This window comes from Bemisia tabaci, chromosome 1, assembly GCF_918797505.1.
Source record: "Bemisia tabaci chromosome 1, PGI_BMITA_v3".
Classification (NCBI taxonomy): domain Eukaryota; kingdom Metazoa; phylum Arthropoda; class Insecta; order Hemiptera; family Aleyrodidae; genus Bemisia; species Bemisia tabaci.
This window is the reverse complement of record NC_092793.1, coordinates 31292786-31312851: the sequence shown is the minus strand read 5'-3', so window position 1 is coordinate 31312851 and position 20066 is coordinate 31292786. Positions and strand designations below refer to the sequence as shown.

The following is a 20066-nucleotide window of genomic DNA, read 5'->3' as shown; positions in this document are numbered from 1 at the left end:
CGATTCAGTCGAGTTGGTTACGTACATTTTGGTTTGAATAAGCATGGCGTAGGAAATGGCTATAATTAGCTGCACATCCTTACTTTTCTAGCAGAACCGAATGCTTCCGTTTTATTGTGTTCAAGTGTGAATATCAAATCTAAAGCCGTATGGGGGACTGTACTGTCACAGGTTTAGCAATCCTGCGGACCCCAGCTGGTAGCCCCTGCCTCAAAGGGGGTGGGTAGACAGGGCTCTTAGCTGTGGTGGAAGCAACCTGTCTAGGAGAGGTAACTCCGAAATCAAACCCTGGTCCTCCAGGTTGGGGGTTGGGGCATCGTGCTGACTCCCCGATCCTTGGAAAAAATGTACATTGTCAAAAAACCCAAATCAAATCTAAATACTACAAACTATAACTATTAGTGTGAAATAATTTCATTTATTTCCATCCTTAAACTAAATTTTTGCATTTTTGAATTTTTAACTACAATATGAGGCCCGTTTAAAGAGCGATTCTAGGAACAAAGTCTTAGGGGACCAAATATCCTTGCTCTATTAGATAAAATCCATAAAATCCAACATTATTTTAGAGACCTTTTTCCAGTTTATTTCTTATAAAGAAAATACTGTGCGTCACTGGTTACGGATTTCCCTCTCGTATTGTCCCGCTCGTATTCACAATGGCACAACTTTATTATTTCACAGTTTCCCCGTGGTTTCTCTTAGGTGTGATGTATCTCATAAAAGATGACTGAAAATTTACCTTTCATTCAGAATGTTCCTTCATTGCTAATCCTAACTCTTAGTCAAAACGAATGAAATTCAATTTTGAAGTTCTGAGCTCACTCTAAAGCTAAAAGTAGACCACTTTTTAGTGCATTTTTTTCCGAACACTGTTGTATCTACCTTTGGAATTAAATTCGCGTCAGTTCCTGATGATAGCTACCTATGAAACGGCAAAGCAGAATAAGCAGTAAACAATGCAGATAGCGAAGGCAATCAGAAATCGCCGGCAAATTGCAACCTACTTGTTTGAATAAAATAAAATAAATTAGAAATTCAGAAATAAAGAAAGGAGATAAAAGTGCCGATACTCATACTTGTAATCAAAGCAGGCATTTTTCTCCTTGAACGGACCAACCAGCGAACCCACGAGTCCGTGCAGTGTAAACAGTGACCCTAGTTGAGTTTGGCTTGGATCTAGGCAACTTAATCAACTGCAGGGCAAAGCTATTAGTATCGCCAGGATTTGAAGGCGCCCCAAGCTGAGGTCGCGCTTTTGAAGTTTTTCCCCTAATGAAACCCTTATTTCGATTTTGCAAATTTTTCAAATTTTACGAGTCATTGCGCATAACGCTTGCTAATTGCCGGCCATCGCTTACTACCTGCGGGAAATACATATTTATAAATGCTCTTACATTGATTAAATCGGGTTTTAATAATGCCCCTCCCTTCAGAGAGAATATAATGGGCAATGATCATTGAGTTCTATAGCCGACACACCTCTGCGATTCAAGATTCGCATCGTCCACAGTGGCTCGTCCCGCAATAATGCAAATTTCGCACAATTTCTTTGCCATCTTGTACTTCAGGATGATAAACGATTGAAAAATGAAGCAATAAATAAAACTGAATGTAAATCTGACTGATCGTTATTTATGAACACGAACAAAACAAGTAACTCTCAGCTGTTGAAGTTACACTTATCTATTTTACATGTTACAACCACATGTATAATTTTACCATTACCATTCTTCCTTACTCCGTATTTTTCAACGTATCGTCATTTTTTTAATAGACACAATCGATTCCACTGGAATCTCAACGGTGGGTGCCTGGTTTGTGAATCAGGCTTAACAGAGGTGAAAATTAAAATTGAAGGCGCGTTTTAGGGCGCGGCTCCGTGCTGCGCTCTAGAGGAAACGCGACTAAGAGCCTGAGGGCCGTGTTATGTAATAGTCGTTCCTGTTGAATCGCCTCTCGAGATTCGCCAAGGAAAAGGCCAAGGAACGACTAAAGAACACGGCCCTCGAGGTGAATCTTTCAGGGAGGCCTCGTAGGTTCCGCTGCAGGAGCGACTTGCATCCCGCGGTCGTGACGTACAACGACGACCGGCGCCGTCAGTTCCGGTAAAAGTGCCTCCACACGGTCCGTCTGACAGTCGGGCGGACGTCCCGCCAAACGGTCTATCGGGCATTCCGTCATCAAAAGGCATTCTAACGATCTAACTTTACTTTCAGCCTGAGTTTTTCAACCATGGACGCCATCCGTGTCAAACCATACTGTCCTAGGGGTGTAAAGGAGGGTTTAGGATGCGGGGAGAAAATCATGGGCAGATCCAAGGGGTATTAGTTAGATGTATCTCAAGGCGGCAAATCTACGCAGCGCAGCCGAGAAAGAATCCTGCGATGTGTAATATACTACTTGGTCAAACTGGATCAATTTTTTTTTTTTAAATTTTTAATTTGGGGGGGGGGGGGGGGTTCGAAAGATAAATTGGACGCCTATCATGGCAAGGAAGGGGAGAGCATGTAAATCAGATGCCCTGCGGGCCTGGGGCACATTTCTGCCTCGCAAAAACCCTCCGCCTCCCAACGTAATTTTTCTACTCTCATCAGGGACTAACTAAATTTTTCGGGGGACGCACCCTGCCAAAATAAAAAAGGGTTGGGGACCCATAGCTTCTCTTCATAGAAGTTCCCCCAGGGATAATAGTTTCTGATGGGGCCCCGAACTTTTGCCATAAGGGGCCCCGAACTTTTGCCATAAGGGGCCCCAGAACTTTTGCCATAAGGGGCCCCGAACTTTTGCCATAAGGGGCCCCGAACTTTTGCTATAAAGGGCCCCGAACTTTTGCCACAAGGGGCCCTGAACTTTTGCCATAAGGGGCCCGAACTTTTGCCGTAAGGGGCCCCGTAAAGCGTATCACACCCTAGTTCAGGAGGTGATTATCCCCTAGCCCCCCTGAAACAAATCTTTTTGTGCTCCCCTCTTGATAGGAGGGGGTGAAAGTGTCTATTGGGGCCCCAAAATTTTGCCATAAGGGGCCCGTTGCGAGGCACTTTTGTGACCAAAGTATAGGGGATGATCATCTCCCTGCCAGTCTTCCCTGCTTCTCACAAGGCCCCTCTTTAAGCCCCTAGGACGATCACCGATATCAATAAATGATTCTTGATGAAAACACATAAACGGTTGTGACACGGATGGCGCTCCATAGTTGAAAATTCTACAATAGGATGAAAGTAAAGTTAAGCTCGGTAGAATGCCGTCCGACGGAATGTCTGAGGGACCATTTGGCGAGCCGCCAGCTTGACTGTCGGACGTCGGACCGTTGGACGCACGAGTAGGAGCCATCAGCAGACGCGCCCCGACCGCTGGCCGGATCTCCGTTGGATAGTGGCCCCATCAACCCTTAGGCTGGTTGCTACTATATTTTTACCTAAGCATGGTCACCCGCCACGGAAAAAAAGAGTTAGCATCTGTGACACAAGAGGAACGGTAAAATGGCGTTGCTTTACCTTCCCTGTGTCCCGTAACTGCCGTTTAGGGCTGTTGCCGGCCCTGAAATGGCAGTTACGAGACACAGAGAAGGGTGAGTAACGTCGTGTTACCTATACCTTGTGCTTCAGACGCTAACTTCTTTCTTCCGTGGCAGGTTCGTTTCCCTTCCTTTCCTTCCTTCCTTCCTTCCCTTCCTTCCTTATGTTGATGTTGCTGTTGCATGTTGGTGTTGGTGTTGGTGTTGCTGTTGCATGTTGCTGTTGCTTGTTGGTGTTGCATGTTGCATGTTTCTTCTGTTCTTCTTTCATTTTCTTCTTTTTCTTTTATTTTCTTCTTATTCTTCTTTTTTCTCTCTCTGTTGCATGTCGCATGTTGGTGTTGCATGTTGCATGTTTCTTCTGTTTCTTTCATTTTCTTCTTTCTTTTATTTTCTTCTTATTCTTTTTTTTCTCTCTCTGTTGCATGTCGCATGTTGGTGTTGCATGTTGCATGTTTCTTCTGTTTCTTTCATTTTCTTCTTTCTTTATTTTCTTCTTTTTCTTTTATTTTCTTCTTTTTTTTATTTTCTTCTTATTCTTTTTTTTTCTTTCTCTGTTGCATGTTGGTGTTGCATGTTGATGTTGCTGTTGCAGGTTGGTGTTTCATGTTGCATGTTTCTTCTTTCTCTTTCATTTTCTTCTTTTTCTTTTATTTTCTTCTTATTCTTTTATTTTTTCTTTCCCTGTTGCATGTTGCATGTTGGTGTTGCATGGTGCATGTTTCTTCTTTTTCTTTTATTTTCTTCTTCTTTTAATTTCTTCTTTTTCTTTCTTTCTTTTTCCTCTTTTTCTTCTTTCTCTTTCTTTTTCTTCTCTCTCCTTTTTCTTTCTTTATCTTCTTTTTCTTTTTTTCCTTCTTTTTCTTCTTCTTTTTCTTCCTTTTTCTTCTTTTTCTTTCTTTTTCTTTAATTTTCTTTCTTTTTTTATTTTTCTTTATTTTTTTTTCTTTTTTTTTCTTTTTCTTTCTTTTTTTCTTTTTTTTCTTTTTCTTTCTTTTTCTTTCTTTTTCTTTCTTTTTCTTCTTTTTCTTTCTTTTTCTTCTTTTTCCCCCAATCCAAGATAAGTATAGGTTGACAGGATAGAATCTGTACATTAAGGATGAAACTGTTCGTTTTGCTAAGTTCGTATCCATTTCAGTGCGTAGATTTTTATGTATTGAGCCGAAAACACCTTGCAGATATGAGTCGAGTCGAAAGCTACTTGTTGGTTTATGAGTCGAATCGAAAGCTCCTTGCTGATTTATGAGTCGAGTCGAAAGCTCTTTGCTGATTTATGAGTAGAGTCGAAAGCTTTAGTTGATGTTTCCTTCGTAATAAGAGAAATTTGAGAACAACGATGATCCCTCAGACACAACGTGTTTCTCATTCTGACGGAATATCCTGATATTCAATTTTCCTTCAAAACGCGTCTCTTTCGCCGCATTCAGATTTATGACTAGGCCAAATTAATTTTTACAATATTTTTTACCTCCTCGAGACATCGTGGGAGGCTATAAATTCAAAGACCAAAACTGCACTTGCCCAAAATACATCCGCATTACGTTTCTTGAGTTGAGTCGAACGTAATGATTTTTACTTTTCGGTTAAATCAGGAAATTAGAGGAGATTATAGGTACCCGAGGTAGAGCCTGTACGTTTAATGATGGTATTGTTTGCTGTTTACGATATAAATATGATTCAACAGCAGTCAGCTTTATTAAAAGTTGAGATGAAAACGTTTTACAGATTAATGAGTAGAAGAGTCAGAAAGTATTTTTCACTTTTTCCCCGTGACGAGAGAAACTGGAGAACAATGATGATTTCTATAACAGATAATGTACCGCGCTGTGCAAAAATGCCTATGACTTCAATGATGGGATTGTTTGCTATTTATGTTATAAATAAATTTCAGAAGCGTTTAGGTTTAGTAAAAGTTGAGAAGAAAGCGTTTTACAGATTCATGAGTTGAGTCAAAAAGTATTTTTAGCCTTTTCCCTGCGGTGAGAGAAACTCGAGAACAATGATGATTTCTATAACAGATAATGTACCGCACTGTGGCGAAATTGCCTATGACTTAAATGATGAGATTGTTTGCTATTTATGTTATAAATAAATTTCAGAAGCGTTTAGGTTTAGTAAAAGTTGAGAAGAAAGCGTTTTACAGATTCATGAGTTGAGTCAAAAAGTATTTTTAGCCTTTTCCCTGCGGTGAGAGAAACTCGAGAACAATGATGATTTCTATAACAGATAATGTACCGCACTGTGGCGAAATTGCCTATGACTTAAATGATGAGATTGTTTGCTATTTATGATATAAATAGAATTCAAAAGTGTTTAGGTTTAGTTGAAAGTTGAGAAGAAAGCGTTTTACAGATTCATGAGTTGAGTCAAAAAGTATTTTTAGCCTTTTCCCTGTGATGAGAGAAACTCGAGAACAATGATGATTTCTATAACAGATAATGAACCGAACTGTGGCGGAATTGCCTATGAGTTCCTCCTATTTCCTGGTTTAACTGAAAAGTATAGAAACTTCTATGCATGTATCGCTATCGGTGAATAGAATAGGTGAGGTCATATACATGTACCTATTTCTTTTATTTTTCTGCTGATGGTAACCACAGAAAAGAGTGTTTACACACTAAGTGTGTATGAAATAGAAATTGCATAATCTAATGATAGAATCGTCTACCATTCAGCGTCAAAACATTTTTCTACCAAACATGCAGAGTAAAATGAGCTAATCGTGAGATGCAACTATTACAGTACACGAGGATGCAATATTTACGAGTTGAGTCGGAAGAGCTTTTATCTCATTAGATTTACATAATTTAGTGACAACATTTTTGGAATATGCTCCATCATCGAGTTTATTTACTGGCAAAACTACAATCTCTCACTTAACTCTTAACATGAAGTTTCACTTAACTTTATAACATGAAGTTTCACTTAACTCTATAACATGAAGTTTCACTTAACTCTATAACTTGAAGTTTCACTTAACTCTATAACATGAAGTTTCACTTAACTTTAAAGGAATTTTTTATGCCTTGAGGCGATATAGAAATGAGTAAATCATGAGGTGATTTCAAGGTTTCCTATCGAATTTCCGGATAATTGTCGCGAGTTGCATGCACACTTACACATCCCTATCAAATCGTTCAAATTTAATGAAAAATGAAGTTTCATATTTCATCTCATTTACAACTTGAGTCCAAATTACTGCTCACACTGTTATCTTTTAACTAAATTTCAAATTGTAGAAGAGTTGTCAGTTGCTGAATCACTTACCACTTAAAAAAGTGCACACTTAAAAAGTGTAAGAAATCCACTTGGATTTTTCCTATCAGTCTCTTTCACAGCGGTTTAACCACCAGTCAAACTTCAATCAAATTTTGGTGCATTAAAATTGTTTCTACGTATCTGAATGTTGCCTTGGAAATTTTAAAACCACCCAGTGCGACACACACAAAAAAAGAAACAAAAACAACATCTTTGGACGCCAAACGTCCAGATTTAATAGAGATAACATCGACAGGAAAACGTCACATGTGCGGTGAGACCTCTGAACCTCTAGCGAATATTTGCTCGAATTATTATTAGTGAACATGTTCCAGCTCTCGACTTGTATGGAACTGTGGAAAGTCTTCAAATGTTTATTAACATATTTCTGGAATGAATACAGTCGACTTTTTATAACTATTAATCATTATTTCTCCGACATTTTTTTATCTCATTTTTGTTGTTTATGATCGTATATATTTTGAAAACTACGTATAACATGGGCAGAATTTAAATCAGCGTAGACAAACCTGTGTCTTCAACCAATATTTAATATTACTTTAAATCTTTCATGGCCAAGTTTTTCTTTTCAGTGTATTCTCTGTGCTAGTGTTGTGAGTGCTTTCAGCCAGGCGTCGGGCAAATGGATAACCGTCTATTGGTATGTACCTAATAATTTTACTCTTCCCTTTTCTCCCCCTTATTTATGATCTAATTGTTATCTGCCTCTGAATGAATTGACTGTCACATATGAAACGAACTCTCTATTGTCGTTGGCAGCAAGTGAAGTGTATCAGTCCAAAAACATGTATTTAATGACGTGGTTTCTTTCATGTTGGGTCAAACCGCGTCTATTTTGAATTCAAAAATAGAAAAGATATTTTTCGATTTAAACCTAAAAATTTTGGAAGTACATGCCTGGTGGGGCCGTTAATGCTCGCGTGTGCAACGCAACGGTGAGCGTTTCGCAGGCTATGGTGATCTAGGGACGAGATTCGCCACCACGTTGCGCTGCTATGCGGTTTACGTCTTTAAGCGGGGTATTACTAAGAGAGGCAATAATGGAAATGTTGCATGTGTGAGGAATTTTCGATTTGACTATCGATTCATGTGTAAAATTTCGCAAGAAACACGATGGTGCCACTCAGGCCCGCCACATCCCATCTCGGGCCCTGGTACCAATTTTCTGGCCCGGGCCCCTAGCACAAGGGGGGGGGGGGTCCGGGGGGCCTCCCCCGGGAAGTTTTTTAAATTTTAAATCTATTTGGACGCATCATGAAGCTCTTATGATGGAGATTTTCCATCAATTTCTGCAGAATAATTACGCCTTTTTGTTTACTTTCAGCACCAAAAACTTTCGAATTGTTGCGTTCAAAACATCTATAAATTTTTTTTTGAGGGGGCAGATGATAATTTTCAATTCTATGGGAAGCCGGGCCCCCCTGGACTCTCCTTTCGTACGTCTATGGCAAGGGAGTTAAGCCATTGAAGTCGAGGATGCCCAGAAAGGAGCCTCTTAGCATCCGACAACGGAAGAAAATGAAACACAGTTACTAAAAATATCATTCTACATATACTCAAAATCTTGAAAATCTCTAAAAAAGTAAGAAAAATTTTTAGTGCCCTAGCGTGTTGAAACTTTATTCACCTTTTGCGGAATTTTTAGGGTAATTTTTTCACTTTTCCCTACGAGACAAGGGTTACACATGAATTCGTAGTGGTTTGTCACCTGCGTCACGGGCCCCTCCAGGGCCCGGGCCCCGGTACCAAGGACCCAGTAACCCCCCCCCTTGTGGCGGGCCTGGTGCCACTGGTTTTCTCTGAAATCAACTCCCAAGCTCAAAATAAGCTCTCGAGTTGATGTCAAAATGGAGGGAATATCCCACGCTATCCTAAGAGTCCACCTCTACATCAAGACAGACTCTCCATGCATAGACAGGGAGCAAATACATTAGCAGTGTTGCCGTGTTTTCAGTTTTAGAGTCCCCAAATAAAGTGGCAGCCCTGTCAATGTATTTGCTCCCTATCTTTGCACGGAGAGTTTGTCTTGATGTAGAGGTGCACAGTGCACTCTCAGGATAGCGTGGGATATTCCCTCCATTTTGGCCTCAACTAAAGAGCTTTTCTTGAGCTTGGGAGTTGGTTTCAGAGAAAACCAGTGGCACCATCGTGTTTCTCGCGAACTTTTACGTAAGAATCAACAGTTAAATCGCAAATTCCTCACACATGCAACATCTCCATTATCTGTATGTACAAATTAATGCAAGAAACTGATCCATAACGTGTAGCAGCATCAATACTGAGTAGAATGACATCAAAGTTAAGATTCATTGAACATTTATTTTTTAAACTACGATAAAGGACGTTGCCCATTGACTCAATGTGTAAGAGTGTCTTTACAGAGCTATTTCTCTCTTACGCATTGAGTCAACGGGCGACATCCGTTATTGTAGTTTTAGGTATAAATTTACAATGAATCTTAACTTCGATGTCATTCTGCTCAGTATTAATGCTGCTACTCGTTATGGATCAGTTCCTTGCATTATCTTGTACATTACGATGATTATTGCCTCATAAAGAAGTAAACTGTGAGGCAGCGTCTTGCGGTGGCAGATGGCAGATCTCGTCCCCAGATCATACAGAATCAACTTAAAGAGGAGCCTTCATTCGTGCGAGATACCACAACATATGCAAGAGGTTTCTCGTTGCAACCCTCAGCAGGGGGTTTGCGAATAAATCAACGATGACCCAAGAGTGACGGAGAAAAACAGGAAATAGACCTTTGGAAAGGATGGACTGTTAGAACGTTTCTTAATTTTTTTTGTGTCCTCTGTGTTAAAAGTACAATATTAATGAATTGTGTATTATTATATCGCGCATTGTTCGCGATATTCAGATGAATTTCGCGCCGCCTGTCTCAAATTACTGCTGACGTTTATGAACATCATTCTCGTATCAACGCAAAAGTCGCGTGTTTTCCGCAAATCGAGGTGAAAATTGTGTCATCATTAGTGATTTTCATGTACCGCGGGAAAATTTGCGTACAATGGACCACTAGATAAGGTACGAATTTCAGCATTCTGATACATGTTTCTTAACCAAAATTTTACGTAAAACACGATGCACACAACGAAAATTACCGAAATTAACTCCTTACGAAGATATTTAATGATTCTTAATGCGTGAATTCAAACCACCCGCTCATGAAAACTCAATGCTCTACGTGATTCACATCGCGCGCTAAACGTTATCATGACAGTCTCTGCGATATAAAAATCTGGCAACCTCAATCTTGACGCTTTGGCTCAGTTACAGCAAATTGCTAATAGTTTGAACAACAGATGATGGGAAATAAACATTCCTCGATTGAGAAGCTTGCTGAAACCGTTGTAGTGGGCGATTTGACTCACGTAGAGTTTTGAGTTTCTTGTGAGCGGGCAGAATCTGAAATAAAAACGTTAATAGCTTCGTTAGGAATTGGTTTCGATAATTTTCGTTGTGTGAATCGTTTTCTACGTGAATTTCTGGTTAAGAAACATGTATCAGATCGCTTAAATTCGTACCTTGTCTAGTGGTCCATTCGCGATATTTACACTGGGGACAAAACACATTGGATCTAGAGTCCAGACTCTTGAAGAAATTAACAAGAAAAAATACTCTTGATTCAATCAGATTTTTGCTTGAATCAAAACGAAATCCGCTTAAATTAAGAGGCTTGGTTCTTGATTTAGGCTAGATTCTGATTGAATCAAGAGTACTTTTTCTTGTCGATGTTTTTAAGAGTCTGGACTCTATATCCAATTTGTTTTTTTTTCCAGTGTTGGTGAATCACGCGCAATTTTTAATGATAACATCAAATCGACGGAATAATCGCGTATATTTGCGGCGATTTTACAGTGATTATCGCGCAATTTCTCTTTTACTTATAACATCCTTGAGAAAATTGCGCGTTTCCCGCGATACCGAGATGGACATGCGGCCCGTGATTGTGTTGGAACCGAATCCGCTGGAAATGTCGCGATATTGAGATGAAACTCCCGTACATTCTCACTTTTTCACACGCGAAGTTCAGGCGAGCAACTATTCGAACCGCGGTGTGTGTAGGTTTGTAGTATCACGCGAAAATTGAAGGATAATCTAAGGTTTTCTCATTCCTCAAAGGACCCTACAACAAAACGGCCAAATCGGCCTAAACACGGAATCGTACGATTTTCTCAGGGATGATAGAGGGTCTTCCCAGACACTCAAAACTGGTCATATTTTTTGCCTAACCCCCAGGGAAAAGGGGGGAGAGGGGGTCAAAGTCAAAACCTTTAAATTCGCATAACTTCTCAACGGTTTGTTGTAGAAAGATGATCTTGGTGTCAAAATTTCCAGAAAAATGAGAGCTTTCAGAATATATGTATGAAATTAATTAAATTTTAAAATTTGACCCACTTATGGGGCATTTTACAAGGTCCCCCTTTCGTAAATTTTCGTTTTTTTTTAGATTTTCGGTTGTTCGGTTTGCACGGATCAAAACAAAAACAATTTCAAATGAAAGTAGAGCGTTTAAGCTTTAATACAAGCCCAAGATGATCTTGGGGAAACGATTAGAAGCGGAGTTATGAGTCTTCAAAGTTGACGCGGCGCGCGGGAACCTTGTATGTTCCGAGTCTCAAGGTCACCTGCGCGCACCGGATTGTCTGCAGGTCGCAAGTTTTTGTGTTTTTATGCTTCTGTAGGTCATTTTTAATGTAAATCATTCAATGAAGATAGTTTAATCAGAATTTTTTAATTTTAAACAATGGGCCTTCGGCGAGGTACACCACATTAACGTCAAAAAATTTTAACTGCATTTCAAATAGCCCCCTCAAGAATAACTGAGACTTGTTTTGAAGCTCAAAGCTCGTCTGCTTCTACGAGAAACTATTTGGCTTTACCAAGTGAGTTCCGTCAAGCGCTGTAGCTTATAGCTCAATTAAAAAATTTTAAAATTAGGGGTACCCCAAAATTCGGCATCAATGGGTTATAATTTCTAAATGGTTCAGTTCTGTTCAGAGCATACGTATATTTGAACTGAGGGTCCATGGTTTCTTCTAAATTATAAGAGCAGAATCGTCATCGTCAGCAAATGTTTAATGAGGTATGATGGACATAATGGTTGATACTCTAAGCCCCCTCTCGCTCCTCCCGTAAAATTAAAAAATTTCGATTATTCTATCTTCATTGAATGCTTTACATTAAAAATGACCTACAGAAGCATAAAAACACAAAAACTTGCAACCTGCAGGCAATCCGGGGCGCGCAGGTGACCTTGAGACTCGGAACATACAAGGTTCCCGCGCGCCGCGTCAACTTTGAAGACTCATAACTCCGCTTCTAATCGTTTCCCCAAGATCATCTTGGGCTTGTATTAAAGCTTAAACGCTCTACTTTCATTTGAAATTGTTTTTGTTTTAATCCGTGCGAACCGAACAACCGAAAAACTAAAAAAAAAACGAAAATTTACGAAAGGGGGACCTTGTAAAATGCCCCAAAAGTGGGTCAAATTTTAAAATGTAATTAATTTCATACATATATTCTGAAAGCTCTCATTTTTTTGGAAAGGAGGGGTGGCGATTTGGGCCATTTCCGGCCCCACCTAATCCGGGACTTTTTTTGCTGTGATTCGTTACGTATAAGTGTCAAGAGAAAGCATGCCAAGTTTCAGGCCGATCGGCCCAATATTCGGGGGGCAGGGGCCCCCCGAATTTTTAAGCGCAAAATCGGTTTTAATTTTGTAGCGCCGTCAATTTCGCTCGTATACAGATGAAAATTGGGTGTCAGGGGTAAAATTCTGCGTTCTTTCCATTTCCGCCGTCAAAATTGACACTGGGGCAAAATTAAGGGGGATTTTGGGGGGTTTTTCGCGTTTTTTCGCGTTTTTTTACCAATTTTCTGCGGTTTTCATGCTTTAAGTCAGAGATTTTGAGCCAAACGACCACAGATTTGATTTCTACGCAAAAAATTACATAGGAACATAATGACAACTAAAACTCAACAGCGGATTTCTCTAGGAAAAACTGACCCATAAGTATGTGTTCACTCAGAAATTTTGAAAATAGCCATGTTTCGGGTACAGCCCAAGCTTGTAGCACTACCATATTCACATATGATACGCTCTAGGTCGACCCTGTTGATATTATCGGGAACTTGAAATGCTACCCGCTTGGGCGGAGGGTCGAATTCTCCTCAGAAACGAATAAAAAAGGCGATAAAATTACGTTTCACGTGAATTGTTGCGAGCGGAATGTTATTATATCGGCAACTTTCACCTCCAACTTATGTAATTTTTTGCGTGCTTTCCATTTCTGCCATGAAAATTGGCATCAAAGCAATTTTAAACGGGTTTTTGGGGGTTTTTTTATCATTTTTTACCAGTTTTTTCCGGTCTTTTGCGGTTTTCATGTTTTGAGTTGAACTTTTTTTTAAATGATAGATCTCATAAAGATCTATCTGTTGATACCAGAAAAATTGAAAAAAAGTTAAATTTAATGCAAATTTTTAGCAATTTTTCGATTTTTTAGGAGACAAAATTTTCAATTTTGTCGTGTTTCGGCACCGCGCAATGACTCTACTAAAACAAAAACCAGTTTTTTAGATTCTACACTTAATTTCCTATAAAATGCAAAAAACTGCATCTTGGGGAAACGTTTAGATCGCGAGCTATGGCTTGTCAAAGGTAGCCCCACGCTGTTCGCATATCCTCCACGCGTCTGCCACCGATCCTGTTGCCCCTCCTCCCTCAACCTAAATGCAAATTAACATTCTACTACCCAGCTTTCGTATATATCTGCGTTATAGGTACGTGAAAATTTCAGCAAGTTCGTGATTTCCAGTGGAATTGATACTTTATTTCGCCCCCCCCCCCCCACCCGGCCACTGGCACTGAAGTTTGCCCCTGCCTACAAGTTGTGATAGTTTTTTCTTGTGTCTAACTGGAGGTATTTGTTTTCTAGATTACACGCTAAAATGAACAGAATAGGTATAAAAAAAGTAATTTATTAAGTGAATTGAAAGCAGTTACACAAGGATACACACAGGTTACACAAGGAGGTTGGGAGGTGGGATAAAAAATTACCTCAATTCGATTTCCTAGTCACAGGGTGCTACATCAGCAAAATCATGTAACAAGAAAATGTTTATAATTCTTTTTCGCACAATATTTGGAGCACAGTGGCCGGGTTGGGGGGAGGGGGGGGGGGGGGGGGAGATAAAGCATCAATTCCACTGGAAATCACGAACTTGCTGGATGTTCACGTACCTATAACGCAGATATATACGAAAGCTGGGTAGTAGAATGTTAATTTTCATTTAGGATGGGGGTGGAGGGGCAACAGGATCGGTGGCAGACGCGTGGAGGATATGCGAACAGCGCAGGGGGCGCGCGCTCAGCGCGGGGCTAACTTTGACGAGCCATAGCTCGCGATCTAAACGTCCCAAGATGCGGTTTTTTGCATCTTATAGGAAATTGGGTGTGGAATCTAAAAAACTGGTTTTTGTTTTAGTAGAGTCATTGCGCGGTGCCGAAACACGACAAAATTGAAAATTTTGTCTCCTAAAAAAATCGAAAAATTGCTAAAAATTTGCATTAAATTTAACTTTTTTTCAATTTTTCTGGTATCAGCAGATAGATCTTTTTGAGATCTTTCATTCAAAAAAAAGTTCAACTCAATCCGATTTTTCGCTCAAAAGTTATAGGTAGTTGAAGGTTTTGTCTTTGACCCCCCGCCCCCCCTCTCTGGGGGGGCCTAAGTCAAAATGACCGCCATATTTGAACGTCTCGCATGCTACTGTATTACTCCTGAAAAGATGGATCATATTTGATAGGGGGCCAAATCTAATGGGGGATGGAACAACCTCTTTTATTTCACTTTTTCCAACGCGGAACACATCGAACTCTCTAGTAGCAGGGTGTCTAGCGACCGGGAAAACCGGGAAAGTCAGGGAAAGTCAGGGAGATGAAATTGGTCAGGGAGAAGTCAGGGAAAGTCAGGGAAGAAAAACGCAAAACCGGGAGAGAAGCGAACCCCCGTCGAAGATCGCGATTTTTTGAATAACTTTACGGCGCTTCGATACTTAGCCGTGCAGCGCTGTCTCCTGGTCTGAGGTGCCATCTGAACCGTTAGTGCTGACGTAAATAAAGAGACAACATAGCGTAGTCTCTTTATTCTATGGTGCTGACTAGTGGTGCTCCCTCTCTCTATCGCTGTGTTGCGTCCGCGACGCCTCCTTCAGCGTCCGCGACACCTCTGGAAGTGTCCCCGACGCCTTTTGAAGCGTCCACGACGCCTTTTGAAGCGTCCACGACGCCTTTAAAGCGTCCGCGACGCCTCCTTCAGCGTCCGCGACACCTCTGGAAGTGTCCGCGACGCCTGTGCAAGCGTCCGCGACAAGTTTAAGGCATTCGCGACACGTTTAAGAGCCCATTTATGCACGCGATTTTTGTCGCCGTGTCGCCAGCGACAACGAATCGCGCGATTTCAAACTACACGGGAGGCTATGAGCCGTTTATGCGAGCGACAGCAAATCGCGGCGGCAAAACTGCCGCGGCGATTTCTAGATCATGTCGCTTGTAGTTAGAAACCGCCCGGCGATTTTCTGCCGCCCGCGGTTTGTAACTACACGGAGTCATATGAGCGCATTTATGCGCGCGACAAGTTTCGGCGGCCGCCGCTTGAAATTGAACTTCTCGAGCACGTGTTTTGAACCTTTTACGCTCCAGAAAAACGGTGTCGCGGCGGCAGAAAAAAGGTGCCGCGGCGACAAAAATATGGATCGTGCGATTCCAAAAAACGTCGCGGCGACAAAAATATGGATCGTGCGATTCCAAAAAACGTCGCGGCGACAAAAATATGGATCGTGCGATTCCAAAAAACGTCGCGGCGACAACTGCCGCCGGCGACACGGCGACACGAATCGCGTGCATAAATGGGCTCTTAGGCGTCCGTGACACCTCTTGAATGGGCCTGTTGCAAACTTTTGCTAGAGCAAAAATAAGAGTTGTTTCTTATAGATAATGCCTCAAAAATCACGATGAGCGCATCGGCAAAGTCTGAAATGCACTCATAACTTCACAGTCTGCGTAAGAAATTTGCGGTTTTTTGAGCTTCCCGCTTCAAAAACGATACTACGACACAGGTGAACATTTTGTAAGAGGAGTCGCTCCATCGTCGGCAATAATCATCATGGCCGACGCCAATCCGCCGAAACACGTTTGATGGGACGAGATATAGCACCTGAACTGGATTAGACCGGATGACAATCGGTGTGTTAACGTTCATATTTTCCACGCCCGAATTGATTGACCTTGAACTCTCCTCGAATCACGCACGGAACTGCGAGCAAGCGTCGGCCATGATGAATATCGCCGACGATGGAGCGACTCCTCTAACAAAATGTTCACCTGTGCCGTAGTATCGTTTTTGAAGCGGGAAGCTTAAAAAAACGCAAATTTCTTACGCAGATTGTGAAGTTATGAGTGCATTTCAGACTTTGCCGATGCGCTCATCGTGATTTTTGAGGCATTATCTACAAGAAACAACTCTTATTTTTGCTCTAGCAAAAGTTTGCAACAGGCCCATTGTCCGCGCGACGCCTTTTGAAGCGTCCACGACGCCTTTAAAGCGTCCGCGACGCCTCCTTTAGCGTCCGCGACACCTCCGGAAGTGTACTATTTCTTCCTCTATTTATTCAATTCCCGAAGTTGCAAATTTCTATAAAGTTTTTTGAAGTAACCAAAGATCAAGTTGATGTAATGGTGGAAGAAAGAAAAGAATCTTCTTTACGAGAGTCTCCGTTGACACCCAAAGACTGCAGAAAGGTTTTATTCTTGAATTGTAATCCATCGCTTTGAAGGGTGGGAAACATCGTACAGACTGAAAGCAAATCTTGGTAAAAGGTCATGAAAAGTCAGGGAGAAAGAAAATTCAATAGGTCAGGGAAAACCTTGAAAGTCAGGGAGAATGAAAAGAAAAATTTGCTAGACACCCTGCTAGTAGGCGTATGGTATCACGTGTAACTGAAGGAAAATCATAGCTTCTCCCCCATCTCAAGTTCCTGCTGTTTCTGAATATTATGCTCACATCGATATAGAAATCGAATTGCAACACTCCGCTATTTTTTATGTCAAAAATAATAATGTCTTTGCTTTTTTCTGTTTTTTCAGAGCTTCCCAATTCCTCACCTGCCAAACTGCTGAACGGTATGTAATTATAATTTATATTTGCTCTCCACATTTATTAAGCTCGCAGAAACGTATTATAACACGTATGATATTTTCCTTTGAAAACAATTTTACGGCTACAGTAAAGAGGGTAAACCAAGAGGTAGAACGAAACTTAATAGTTTTCTGTCGCTTCCAATATTTAAGAGTTTCAAAATCGGAAAAATCTCTTGAATTATGAGGAATGTCCACGAAAGAACAAGCAGAAAGGAACTTCCGTTACCTGTAAACTAGTCCCCTATTCTCGTACTTTTGTTTAACGATCTTATCCTTTCCCAAATAATTTTCAAGGAACCTCAAGCACCGTCTCTCTGTATTCCTATTTCAAAACATATTTTAGATTTTTTAGTCCAAACGCGTCTATTGGTGCGAGGAATCGAATAGCATATACGTACCTAGAAATAATGGCACCTTATTGAAAAATTTAGTCCAGTTGCTGCAACAAGTGAAATTGGATAGCTTTATCGTCGTAAATATAATATCTAGAAGAGTTAAGAGCATGGAGGAGCATAAAGCAAAGAAGTTGCCTTCGCTCAGAATGAAGGCGTTTTAAACCCTCGGTAGTAACACCTTCTTCAACGGGTATTAGAACAGAGTTCAAATACGCTGCGGAGTTTAAGTGCGTTGTGCATACGTATTCTTTTTCCGCAATAATTTTCTCCCTAATTTAATCGATTATTTTCAAAAATTAATTTATAAATAGTAATTTTAAAAACTAAAACAAACAGTAAATTGGGCAACGTCCGATGAAGTTGGACCTATTATGGTAAAATCCATCAGTTTCAAGATGAAAAGTAGCCAAAAATGTCGAACCAAACCAACGTTATGGTAATTTGAAGTTCGCATTTCGAAAAACATAAATCTGCAACTAATGAATTAAAAATTCTAGTCTGCGATGTTCAAGAAGCTCAAAAGGAATTAAATCATGGTGTCTAGTTTTTTAAAAACCGGGATTCATCAGGGAATGACAATTTACCGAGAAAATCTAGGGGAAATCAGGGAATCTGTTCCAGAAACCGGGAATCTCTTCTCGAACCACCCAGGGATCATTTCGTTTTCAGTTTGGCGGTCTAATCTGACGTGCGCCAAAGAAATGGCTGTAAGATGAATTACAATCTATATGCATGTCAAACTCTGGAAAATTATATTCTTTTCTCCAAAAAAATCCCGGGAAAGTGGGAGAAAACTTCGGTTTCTCATCAGGGAATGAGCTTCTGATAATCAGGGAAAAATCAAGGAATGATCGGCTCCATTAACTTTATAATGAATCGACTCTCGGAGAGACTACGTGTTCCGAGTCCGACCAGAATCGATTCTTCAGCACATGTTCATGTGGAGGAATGCCATTGTTGCCAATCTGGATCCGCTTCTGTTTACCACCTAGAATCTCCAAATCTCCTTTTTTGACCTAACTCCACAAATCGATCTACTAAAAATTTTGCCTTCGTTGACCAAATGACCAAGGTCCCTTTTTTCTAGTTGACGGTCACGTATTGAAATCCAAAAATGCATTTTTCCGATTGCGACGATAAAAGTCTCCGATCATAATTTAATTTTTGAAGAAAAATCAATACAGTTTTCGTTGCTTCAAAAAAGCTCATCGATGGAATTGTTGATTGGTGTCTCTCAAAGACTGTCGGCCTGGCGATCTTATATAGTAACCAATTTGTTCGGGACACATCATAGATCAAATTTTGAGATTTTCGTTAATGAATTAGTGCCAGTTTTAGGTCTCTAGTTCATGCGTTGGACGGGCGCCGTAGGCTTATGCTCCACCCCCATCCCTTTTTCTCACCCCGAGTAAAGAGCAAGAAGGAAGGAGGTGTGAGTGACTGGGGGAACTGAGCATTTTTGCCAAATAGTGCTGAAGAATCAACACTTTCCCCCATAGAAATTCGCGTAAAATATCCACAATTTATTACAAAACCCGGTAACCTTGGAGCGGAGCACTTTTTATTTGCCCGCTACGGTTCATTCGAGGAGAAATGTAAATTAAATACTCGAGGAAATTCACGGCAGCACGCAACTGGCAATTGAAACCGTAGGAAGTGTTAAACGCGAAGCCTCGTTTCCAGGTGAAGAATGAGCCAACTTTAAATCCTCTCGCCCAGTGGCGTGGCGTGCTTTGCGGTATATCGATCGTTATGCCCTTTAAACCTATGGAAAAATATCGATAGACAGGGTGTTCGCAGCGAACACCTTAATAATCGATTCTTTACCATCGGTTTAAATGACATAAAAATCGATACATCGCAATTCACGCCACGCCACTGCTCTCGCCCTGCTCGCGCGGCTGAGAGGGGGCGGAGGTGGAGGAGGTTACGTCGCTTGATATTCATCTTGACGTGCGAGAGGGCAGGGATTCCTTCGAGAGCACAGGGATGCGAAGGGCGAGAGTGATCGGGGGGGGGGGGGGGGATGAGGCGTGATTGTGGCACTTGAATTAAGTGCGTGAGGGCCATCGCGTGCGCACCGGTGTGAACGCGGCCTATCGCCTCCTTTGAATTTTCAAGACGCGTCACATGCGGAATAACGTCAGTTTAGCCCAGAGGGTAACAAGAGCGAACTGTCACCGCGTTCGGTCAATCGCCTTCAATTTTCAGGAGTAGGCAATTTCTCGACCTAGGACCACGTTGATTTGCATCCGTTTCGCCGCGCTGTTCGGACAGTTGGACAGAGGGGTTGACCGTCAGTGCATTTAATGATGGTTAGGCCTCCTTTTGGTGACCTTTGATGACTTGAGAGGCAGAAAAAAAGGAAACGAAACCGGACATCTTCCGCAATCTGCCGTCGCGCCGCGTCTCCCTAATTGGTCCCATGTGGCCCCTCTCCCTCTGAATTCGGAACGTCCAAACTACATGAACACATTATTTTATAAGTACATAATTGAAATAATTCCATATAAATATAGTTTCAGAGAATCTGTTTTTCTTTCCTTTTATGAAAAAGTCTAAAACGCATTATCAATAATAGATCCTACGCAACCGGTCGGAGTCTGAGAAGGACGTTTCACCCGCTCCCTTTGCCATATTCCCGTATGACGAT

The 20066-nt window shown here is 41.1% G+C and overlaps 1 protein-coding gene across 2 annotated transcripts in view; it reads left to right on the top strand.

Moving 5' to 3' along the window:
- Positions 1–20066, top strand: part of Hs3st-A (Heparan sulfate 3-O sulfotransferase-A) — a 186155-nt gene that overhangs the window by 19201 nt on the left and 146888 nt on the right. For both annotated transcript variants that reach the window (XM_072299679.1, XM_019057630.2), the window contains exons 2-3: positions 7369–7436; positions 16965–17000. The gene's annotated coding sequence lies outside the window, so the exon portion shown is untranslated. The remainder of the gene's footprint in view (positions 1–7368; positions 7437–16964; positions 17001–20066) is intronic.